This window comes from Trichoplusia ni, chromosome 1, assembly GCF_003590095.1.
Source record: "Trichoplusia ni isolate ovarian cell line Hi5 chromosome 1, tn1, whole genome shotgun sequence".
NCBI lineage: Eukaryota > Metazoa > Arthropoda > Insecta > Lepidoptera > Noctuidae > Trichoplusia > Trichoplusia ni.
The window spans coordinates 23102153-23113736 of NC_039478.1; the positions used below are offsets into that span (position 1 = coordinate 23102153).

The 11584-nt window shown below is 36.0% G+C and overlaps 1 protein-coding gene across 2 annotated transcripts in view; it reads right to left on the reverse strand.

Moving 5' to 3' along the window:
• The window catches only part of LOC113499875 (translin-associated protein X-like), an 87823-nt gene extending 76702 nt beyond the window's left edge, over window positions 1-11121 (reverse strand). For both annotated transcript variants that reach the window (XM_026880467.1, XM_026880458.1), the window contains exon 1: window positions 10731-11121. The gene's annotated coding sequence lies outside the window, so the exon portion shown is untranslated. The remainder of the gene's footprint in view (window positions 1-10730) is intronic.
• Between the last annotated feature and the right edge of the window lie 463 nt (window positions 11122-11584).

The window sequence follows — 11584 nt, forward strand, 5'->3', positions numbered from 1 at the left end:
ATTATTTTTAACTTCTAGTCATGACAATTATACCTACCGACGCTCCGCCATCGCGCTTGGCACTAATCAAGCCCCGCCCCGCTGCACACTGACGCATACGCTTGTGTGGGTGGCACACAGACAAAATGTGGGAGTAGTGCAGGAGTAGGAGAAAGGGGTGAGCTATGCCGAGCGTCATGACACCTCCTGTATGTCTGCAGCCCTAGTGATCCAAGACAATTTGTTACCAACATCGTGACCATTAAGTAACGAGTTCTAGGAAGCTTAGAAAAAACGTAAGAATATAAAAATGTGGATAACTATGAAAACAATTGTAATTTTGTTTTTGTTATTTTTTAGGTATCCTATTTGTTTTGATTCCAAATGTGTTTTATGTTTCATGAGTTTATATTCTTTCACTATTTTTATTTATGCGTGCAAATGAGTCGGGATCCGAGCAATTACATTAATTTTATGCTACGAAATTACATTTTGCTACGAGATTGCTACGAGAACATAACGCTACTAGTTATCCAGGGGCTGGGAAAGTTAAGTTTTGTTTTTGTAACTCACGTCATAAGTATAACATATTCCCGTTTAGTTTAGCAGTGGGCAGCACAGTCGTTAGTTGACTAAAACACAACATATACTGTTTAACGTATGTACCCAAAATATTCAACTTATCAGATTTTTTGTGTGTCATTAATTCAATAAATTGATTTAACAATTATTAACATTGTTATTAGGAAATAAATTATATAATTTAAAACACCGTGTACAGCGCCCTCTGTTAACAGAAGTGTCTACTAGGTGATAGTCTGGAGATCTTCCGCAGCAGCACTTAAGGTACCGTCGTTCCCTGAAGCAAGGCTAATAACAACGTCTTAATTGCACAGAGGGCGCTGTTAAATATTAAGTACATCAGAAACCTCTAAAATTATCTGCTTCCCTACTACATTATGCATGATTTATGTATAAAACCTTTCCGTTTTGATAACTCCTGCCTCCCTCAATCTACAAAAAAAAAACACGTCAGAGCCTGTAACGTAGTTTTGAATAAACATGGACAGACAATATTTAAGCTTAGAGGGACACACAGACAGCGGCAGTGACTTGGTTTTATTATACGTAGTCATTAAGATTATTTTGAACACAAATTAAACTGTCTCCAAAAGACTAAAAAGCAACATAAGTACCTTCATATTACCTACTACCTAGTACCTAGTTTATTATGAAGTCGGTGTCAAGACCAAAATATAAAGTCACTGTTATATTTTACTAGCTGTTTCCCGCGACTTCGTCCCCGTTGGTAGAATATATAAGTTATGATTTATACCTGCCCTGCTTTTTTCACATTTTCCATTGTATCTTCGCTCCTATTAGTCGCAGGGTGATGGTTTATAGCCTAAAGCCTTCCTCGATGAATGGTCGTTCAGTAGTTCCTGAGATTAGTGCGTTCAAACAAACAAACTCTTTAGCTTTATATATTAGTAAGTATAGATTTACAAAGTTTGAATTATTATAGAAATGAAAGATAAGATTTTTAATAATCTTCAGACATACCACCGTTTATTGTTATCCTTATCGTATTGTTAAGACACACACTAGTCATGTTTGGTGTCAAAATGAAGATCTTGATTTGAATTAACAGAAAATATGAATATGTTGAGCGATTTTCTTACGGAAAATGTACTCGATGCGCGCTGTTTGTTACAAAGTACTACACATACTCGACGTCGCGGCGCCAGCTACACACGGCGAAAACTGCACCCTGTCGGCAGAACCATTGAGTTGAAATCCCAACGCCGTAACGTTTTCCTTCCAGCGATTTAACCCCTTTTCGTGGATGACTAAATTAGACGAGGTTTAATTTTCTAAATATTGTTCACGATTGAAAGGTCAAATCAGTTAACGATAGCATATTAGAAAAAGATCGTATTAATACTAATGTTTTAACAAACCCCGGTGCGTGGTAGCGGTAGCTCTGAACGTCTATAAAGGCGACCGCCGACTTTTAACATTGTTAATATTACCTAAAGTACGTGCCTATGTCTAATAATATTAATATGAATTAATTTCAAAGCAGAAAAAACAATAGACAACATCAAGAATAATTATAATTGCATAAGTTGATAAAAAAGCTTTACCGCGGCAGTCTCCGAGTGCCACACATCCTTTTTGTTTTATACATGATGTCTGGATATTTATTATTATTGTATTCTAGATTTCGAAACAAATTCGATACTTTAAATGAGTTTACGGAAACGTAACTTATGATAAAAATTATTTGATGGAAAAATTCTTAAGCATTTTTGGGATATCGTTGGTCAATAATTTAAAGTTTTAAAAAAATAAAATACCCACCAGTTTGGAGTTTATTAAAATTTATCGAAATCTGTCCAGACGACTGTAAAGTTGTAAATTGTCATCGGGTTTGAAGTTAACCTGAAATGCTCAGCCTGCTAGTCCAACCGGAGCGATAAACAAACAAGAAAGTGAGTGTATAAAAAAATACTAATGCCTTTCGAGACCGTTAAATGAGTTGCCTTCTACATGTTATCATAGTCATCACTTAGCTAAGCCAAGCTACTGTGTTCCTGCTCGCTATCCGCGAATAGCTGAAATTTGCTCTAAGTCCAACCACACTGCGTCGCATATTGGCTGAGCTCTCGTTCAATTTCCTCATCACACTTGAAAATAGACTTTAACACTATCAACGTAAAGTTTACAAACGCTTGAAATACAATAGATCAAGTAGAATACAAAGTTAAAATTGAAATTTTGTAACTACCGGCTGCGTAGCTTAGTGGTTAAGTCATCCGAAGTAATATTCGGGAGACGCAGGTTCGATCCCTGTCGCGGCCACGATTTTGGCACTCATTTTTTGTCATTTTTTTCAAACTTGTTGTCTTAGTTTACCTTTAATGGTCTTCATTAGAAGAACCTCTACATTGTTTAAACCGTCTATTTTTGACAATGGAGGTAAGTTTAAGCACTGATGAGATCGCATTATTTAATTTAATTCGGTGTAAAATAAAACGTAACTATGAATGACTGACCTTAAGTAAGGATGCGGAATTAAATAAATAAAATACTTTGAAACGACAAACTTGTGGGGATTTACTAGTCATGTTTGGTATCAAAAAGAACGTCTCAATTTGAATAATTTGAATATGAATACATTTCTCGAGAATTAGTTACGATTAAATAACTCGTTCCGCGCAGTTTCCTCCAAAAGTACCGCACGTGAGTACGATCGATATTACTCGACGCCGCGGCGCCAACACCACGTAGTTTTTATAGGAGTAAATCGTCCTCCTTGTAAATGTAACTAACGAATTTAGTAACATTTGACTGTTTCAGATCAAGAGCTTTATTTTGATACCAAACACGACAACATTCCGACAATTTTAATTTGTACCAGTGTAGCGCTCTGTCTAACTAGCACAGCGCTCCTCGTATTTTTTAAATGTTAATCTGCATCTTAGTTGCAATTTAAATAAAAAAGAATAAACTAAAACTACAAGAAATTACTAGATTAAATCAAAAGATTTTTTTCCGAATAGCCTGTTTTCCAGGCTCTTTTTAAACTTTTAGGTATGCAACTTGAGCAAAATTTAATTAATTTTCTTGATTTCCGAAATGTCATTCCTATGGAGAAAATATCTGATTAAAGGTAATATCTTCTTCCTTAAAGCCATTTAGCCTTTCATACAGGTCACGGCGGGTGGCGGCCTGAGGGGTGTTTTAATATGAGCCAATGTATGTATGTTTAGATTTAAATATTCCAAAACACTCCATCAGTAAATGTCACAATGGAACAATCAATTTGTCAGGGACTGTGTTTCGCTTCATATAATATTCTTTTGTAAAATCCTTGAGCCAACACGAATAACGTTTTGCAAGTTACACAAAGCTTTTCATTAGCACGGGTTCCAGGGAAAAGTATTTGGTATTAATGAATTTAGTAACATTTGGGTGTTTCAGATCAAGAGCTTTATTTTGATACCAAACACGATAACTCTACGATAAATTTAATATGTAACAGTGTAGCGCGATTTATCTACTATTACTTTCCCCACAGCCTTTATTCATAGAAGCTATGACATGCCTAGACATTGCTGTTAAGGATTTGATTAGGACTAAATGTTTAGTTTATGTAAAATTGACATTCCATTATTATTGTTCTTTTTTTGTGAAATATGATTTGTATATGTATCAACAGTGTAAACCTCAGCAAAACTTAGGTACTCCATTTTAACGTTTAGCTGTCTCTCGTCTAGATGTCAGTTTTTATAAAAAATCTCTACATTTTGCTATTTGATACTTGTTTCGCTAATTTACGCTGTTTTTGCAGACATCAATAATGATGTCAAATGATACTATATTTTATTTTGATAAGAGTAACTTATGGAGTCTCTTGCCGGTTCTTCTTCCTTCTGCATCCCTGCCAAAGTCGGGATACCTACGTGCCCAGAATGCTGGCTGCATTGCCACGTTGTGTGGCCATGCTAATTCTTTGAGCATAATACAGGCCAGCTTTCTGATCATGGGAAGGGTCGAACAAACGTATACCTATGTTATATACTTCACGAGCTTATACTCTTTCACTATTTTTATTTATGTGTGCAAACAAGTCGGCATCCGAGGAATGACATTAACTTTATGCTACGAAAATACATTTTGCTACGAGATTGCTACGAGAACAAAACGCTACTAGTAATCCAGGGTCTTGAAAAGTTAAGCTTTATTTTTTGTAAACCGCCTTTTAGTTTAGCAGTGGGCATTACAGTCGTTTATTGACACAAACACAAAATGCTGTTAAATGTATGTACGAAAACTATTCAAGTCATCTTTCTTTTGTGCTTTATTCAAATCAACTAAATAACAGATCAATAAATTGCTGTAGCAATTATTAACGTTATTCCTAATAGCATATTAGGAAAAACCTGACATAATATATTACTTCTTGTACAGCGCCCTCTGTTTACAGAACTCTCTACTACATGATGGTTACAAACCACTTTATACCTTCCGCAGTAACACGTGAGGTCCCGTTGTTCCTTGAGTCTCTATTATGGCTAATAATGTATTGTTTGCACAGAGGGCGCTGTAAAATATTTATTACATTAGAAAGTTTTGGGTCAGCACTCAATTAACTATGTAAAAAGATATTCCTAGACAAAACCAGCAGCTGAACGACCAGCCGAGGAGCAGTGAGCCCTCAGTCCACAATATAGGGACCGTGGCGCCTCAGAGCGCCCGCTCTCGCTGCTCGCAAGTATGCTGCATGGCAACCAATTTGACATTAGTTTACATCCCTAGCGGTTTCAGAATCATTTTTATTGCGGAGTTAAAAAAAAATCATTTCCTGCGCATTCTAACCGAAGATATAGATTATTTTAATATTAATTGTGACTATAGATGACTTTAAACCAAATTGATGTAGACACATACTAGTCATGTTTGGTGTCAAAATGAAGGTCTTGATTTGAATAATCTGAAAATATGAATATGTTGAGCGATTTTCTTACGGAAAATGTACTCGATGCGCGCTGTTTGTTACAAAGTACTACACATACAAGCAATCGATATTACTCGACGTCGCGGCGCCAACAACACACGGCGAAAACTGCACCCTGTCGTCAGAACCATTGAGTTTAAATCCCAACGCCGTAACGTTTTCCTTCCAGCGATTTAACCACTTTTTGCGGATGACTGGCGAGGTACAATTTTCTAAAATATTTTTAACCTTTAAAAGGTACAAAACAGTGTACGATAGCATATTTGGGTTCTTTTTTTGGAAACACGTTTTGTTTTGTTGCGAATAAGATCGTATTAATTCTAATGTTTTAACAAACCCCGGCGCTCTGAGCGTCTATAAAGTAATTCTGTAGTGTACACATTATATCAAAATTGCAAGAGCGCGAAGCCGGGACGCGTCGCTAGTTAAATGTATATAATATAAACTGCAATAAAAACAAATAGCAATTTTAATAACAATTTTCACAAAAAAAAACCGACTTCAAATGAAATGGTGCTTTCAAACAAAAAGCTTACAAGCTTTCAAATAAAAAAATAATCATGAAAATCGGTTCACCCAATCGCAAGTTACGAGGTAACAAACATTAAAAAAAAAACAGTCGAATTGAGAACCTCCTCCTTTTTTTTAAGTCGGTTACAAAGCGGCCAAGTACCAGTTGGATTCTTGAAATTCTTGGAGTTTCTGTTATTTTTAAATTTGAGTTTTTTGAAGGACAGGTTAATTGAGATGAGATCTAGTTTAAACCAAATTTTGGTGAAAGATAACTTCATAAATTGTTTTTAGCTTTAACAGTGAGGGGGTGGGTTATACTTCACTATTTTGAAAGAGACATTCGAGCTAAATGCTATTGCAAAAAAAAGAGTTTCTAAATATGAGGGACCCTGAAAATGTATTCATTATTTTTTTAAGTTTCAGCAGCAAAGATCTATAGTTTCGGAAAAAATGGCTGTGTCATACGTACGGACATGCAGACAGACATGAAATTGATAAGGGTAATTTGCAAATGCCTAGAATCACTTGTCAAGAAACAACAAGTGTACAGTAAGACATCGACAATTTAATCTTCACACAACTGCTGTGCAAGCACGTTATTTTTTAGTTAGTTAGTAGCACGTTAGTGTTTACAACCGACTTCAAAAACTTGGTTTTCAATACTATATTTATGTTTTCTTATCTTGGAACTAAGATTTGAGGGGTGTCGTAACCGATTTTTTGTATTGTTTTGACATTTCACGTAAAATTGCTGTCATTCGGTTCTATAAAAAAAAAACACTAAATTTTTGTTTGGCTACTCATTTTGGTAAGATATTACGATATTTATATCGGAGATGGTCATGGTAATAAATATAATATAATATATCCTGGGACAGCTCACAACGGTTATCCCAAGCTAAGCAGAGCTTGTGTTATGGTTACCAGACAACTGATAAACTTACTTATATATATTTCTAAATACATTCATATTATAGATAAATTACACCTAAATCTTAATTCAATCTTTATTTCTGATAAATCGTTTGTGCAACCTCGTCCATGAAACCTCTATACTCAGTTATTATTCGGAACAATACTGGCATGTTGACAAATGTCAAATGAATCTAGGAAATGATTAAAACGTGAGATGTCATGAGATTCATTGATTTTTCAGTAGTAGCAAAGAGAGTAGTTATTGAAACATACATATTTAGCGATCGTGGTGTTGATATTGTGAGTATCTATATATCAGTTTGAAATAATTATATACTGTGTAATTAATGGACAGAGCAATGCCTTATATAATGCCAATGTTTTCTTTAGCGCGCTCAGCCAGCGGTGGCTGGCGGGCGTTGTTGGGAAAATGTCCCGAATGATGATTTGGATAGGAATAAACGATAATGAGTCTACATTAAGTGTTTGATTGAAAACCCTATCCCGATGTCAGCTATACTGACAGCCGCTGAAGACTAACCGCTCGTAAACAGACGGAAAATGACTGGTAAAGGTGACAGCACTTATAATATACATTTTCCTTTTAATTTGCTTTCATTTCCTCGGAGACGTCGCATTTGTGGTTTAAATCATTTGGCAAAGTTTTTAACAGCCACGATAGGGTAAAAATACGTTTTCGAAAATTCTCTCCAGGAGTATACCATAGCCACTCGACGTTGTATTTCGAGGTCAACCGGCAAAACGATTGTTAAGACGGGCAATTTGGCTTCAGTGCCAGCAGTCCAATTGCCTTATATAAGAATACTAGCTGACCCAGCAAACGTTGTTTTGCCGAATATTTTTTTTTCCTAGTTGTGTGTATATTTAGTGCCACATTATTAAAAAAATAAAAACAAACAATTTAGTCCAAAAAATAAAATTTATTTTTTTAGTGTGGGCAACCCTTAACACTTAGGGGTATGAAAAATAGATTTTGTTCTATTCTCAGACCTACCCAATATGTATACAAAATTTCATAAGAATCGGTCGGACCGTTTCGGAGGAGTACGGTAACTAACATCGTGACACGGGAATTTTATATATTAGATAAACGCCAACCAACGCCAACGCTTTGAAACAATTTACGTCGCGCTGCGCCTTTTATGGGCATCATTGGATTGTCGAACTGATGTCATTTTCTATCGAGAGAGGAATCCTATAGCTTATCTTTATCTTTATACTAATTTATGTTATTAAATGTAATGGTAACGATGTTATAAACAAGGACTTATAATTAACAGCAAAGAAACAAACCTTTAGTGTATTCGTTCAAGAATTTGTAACAACAGAAATTTGAGGTAACTGAAATCAGAAAATGGCGTATTCCGATTACATAAAAATATTAAAGCCAACCAACGCAAACGCTTTGAAACAAAATAATTCATGTCCTAATTTCTGTTATTTAACTTTTTTAACGAAGTTATAAGTTCAGCCTGAAGATTGAACAGCAAAAACAAATTTTATTACGCTTTCTTTTACTATTCATTGATTTGATCGACAGTTAGCAAGACACAAACAAAACTAACTGAGACAATAAAATCGGCAAAATGGCGGCATCCGTAGGAGTAACCATGGGCGTTACTGAAAAAGTTTAGGCTGCTTTTGGGAATATGTGATTGGTTCGTTTTATACATAATGGGCGTGGTTTCGAATCTCCTCACGTTTCTGCTAGCCTGGTAGTTCGAGGCAAGATTTTCACCAAAATGTACCAGAATTTCGCTCGAGTTACTAGGGCAGCAGTGCCGCGAGGAGTCTGGCGCATGCGCAATACTAAGGCTCCGCCCTCCCTGTATCCGTGTAAACCTTGTATACTTCTCTCGTATACCAAACGACAGCTCGTGCGTGTTCAGACAAATGTTTTTGGTGGTACTTTCAAGGTCAGGCTTATATACTTTCTTTTCTTTTTAGAAAAAGAGTATGAAAGTTCTAGCTAGTGCTTTAGTTTTTTACGTTTTGTTCATTTCCGTAGATTCCTTACGCGATTCGTCATATTTTTTATCACCATTATCGATTTGTGTTTGGCTAAGTTAGGGAATTAATCACTATTATTCGTTGCAGCTATTTCTTAAATTTTAAACGTTACGTAACTTGCAAATATAATAGACGGATTCATCACTAGTGAGTCGCGAATATTCCACTTTCCCTGAACCAGGCTTTATATTGTGCGAGTGTGTCGCTCCCACTCGGGGGGACAGCACTCACACTAGTAAAGCCTCACCACTGACTACACTTTACTAGTGTGAGTAGCTAGACTAGCTTTACTACTGTTTGGTTGCATAATCGCACTGAAAATAATACTTTGTCTGTTAAGCTTTTAAGTTTAAATTTCCGTGCATCGCATGTCTCTTTTGGGCTTTGAAGTGTGAGGAGAATTGCTATTGCTAGCTCGCTCTGATGACCTGCGCAATAGCGGCACCACGCTGAGGGCGCCCTAGGCCCGCGCTCGGGTCCTCGCGGCGCCTCACTCGACGCTCCGTCAATAGAGCGTTGTACGGCGGAGAGAGCGCCCGCCGTCGTTATGCTTTGAAATGACGAATTAATTACGAGATTTTTACGTTACTACGTTATGACCGAAAGACTTTTCATTCTTTTTCTTTCAGACCCATTAACGTGTAACCTTAGGAGCTTCAAAATGTATGTTCATACTAAATGCCTTTAATATGTCATCAGAAACATTTGCGTTGCGTTTGCTAAGCTAAATGGTTTTAAATCTATGTTACGATACATCTTATCCTGGCTTTACCGGCTTACGCATTATTATTATATGTCGAATATGTTTATAAAAACCAGAGCCAAATCTCAGTGAAAACATTGTTTGTAATAAATAATCTGCCGTCTTATTTAAAGAACCGCTTCACTTATATTCGTGACGAGACCGGGGTGTCAATATATTTCCATTTCTTTACAAAAGCTTAAACTACAGAGATCAGTTCAGTCTATCATGTCGTAAATTTTTCCGTTAGCAAAGTTTTCTCCAAGACGTGACGTGCTCCACAAAAATTTTCCACCTCTCAGCAGTAAAAGTTTGCTGCAGTTCTTTCAAGAGAAATGACTTCACTTTTTCATAAAAGTTTACGTTAATTTTCAGAGTAGCATTCTAGTTTCACACTCTTATTTTTGAAGGAAAAGTTATTGTGGCGCGATGTGACGGTTAGAAGCACTCTTTTTTTGTATAATTGAAATCACGTTTAACATTACAGATATTTTATAAAATGCAGCGAAAAAAATATTTTTGCAGCAATTTATTTTAATTAAGATTTTTTTCTTCTCGCGTTTAATCTTTAATTATTTTTTTTCGACACTATATTGCTACAGTTTTGGCTTGAACTACCAGGGATGCATGAAGCGAAGGAGTTACCATGACGCTGAGCGTCGCTCCGTGGCTACAGGGGGTCGAGGGTGTTAGCAAATATCAAACCCCTACCCAGTCCACTTTCCCACAGTTTCCTCTGTGTGTTACTCACACAAACATAAGCGCCTGTGTGTGACGGGGGTGGGGCTTAATCAGCCGCCATGCTTGCGGAACTCCGATAACTTCTTACTGATAAAAGAAAAAGTTCATAACATTGTATTAACAACATTATTAACTTCTAGTTTAAATCAAAAACAGTCATAAGAATTTAAATAATTGATGAAATTAGGAGTTTGGAAGTTTCAGTGTTGTAGAGATCTATCACGATACTTTAAATACACTTTGTTGACAAGACAGATTTACAAATGGACAAATGGACCAACTTACCGATAGCCAGGATATCAGGTTTCCATATTTTCCCCCATCGGGAACGGATCCCTAAAAAGAAAGATAGTTAGGTACAGTTTTCCGTCGCTATTTATTACTGCCGGTTAAGCCTTATGACGTAATACGAGAGTGCAAGGATTCCCGGCTATGGCAGCCAATATAAGCAGCGTAGCCAACATAGGAATAGCAGCCAGTTATATTTTTAGCACACAGGAGTATCAATGTCTCATAGCTTGAATTTCGTCTTTTCCAAAAGGTTTTCAAACGATTGCATTTAAATCCCCTCGTACTTAAAAACAACTGCGATTGTGTGGACATCTTTGAAGGAAAAGAAAATAAATCAAGTGTGTTTTTTTGTTTTGTTTTTTACCTAATAGTGTTTGTACAAAATAAGTACAACATTTTTTACCAAAGTACTTCTACAACCATCGATTGGCTGGCAGATTATTACGCGGAAATCTTATTTGAAACATTCACATTTTGAAATTGTTTTCGTAGGAGATCGTAGCGCTTCGTAGCAATTCGTAGCAAGTCGTTTCTCTTTAACCTGTCTGTTAAAATTTTCAAATATGCAATTTCTTTTTTAATAATTTTTGTTGGTATTTTGTTTCTGTTTTTTGTTTTAGGTACGTAGTAGTTGGCACTTTTTATTCATTTAATTTTATCATTCTATTATAATGTAAATTACACATCATATTTAATAATGACGTCAAATTTGTTGGTACCTACTAATTTGTATGAAATCAAGCATGATTGGATGTATAAATTTGTTTCAAATATTTCATAGTCATCTATAGAACATCGTTTTTATCGTATATTGATCCCGGAACTGGACTGGCTTGTTTGATACCTTC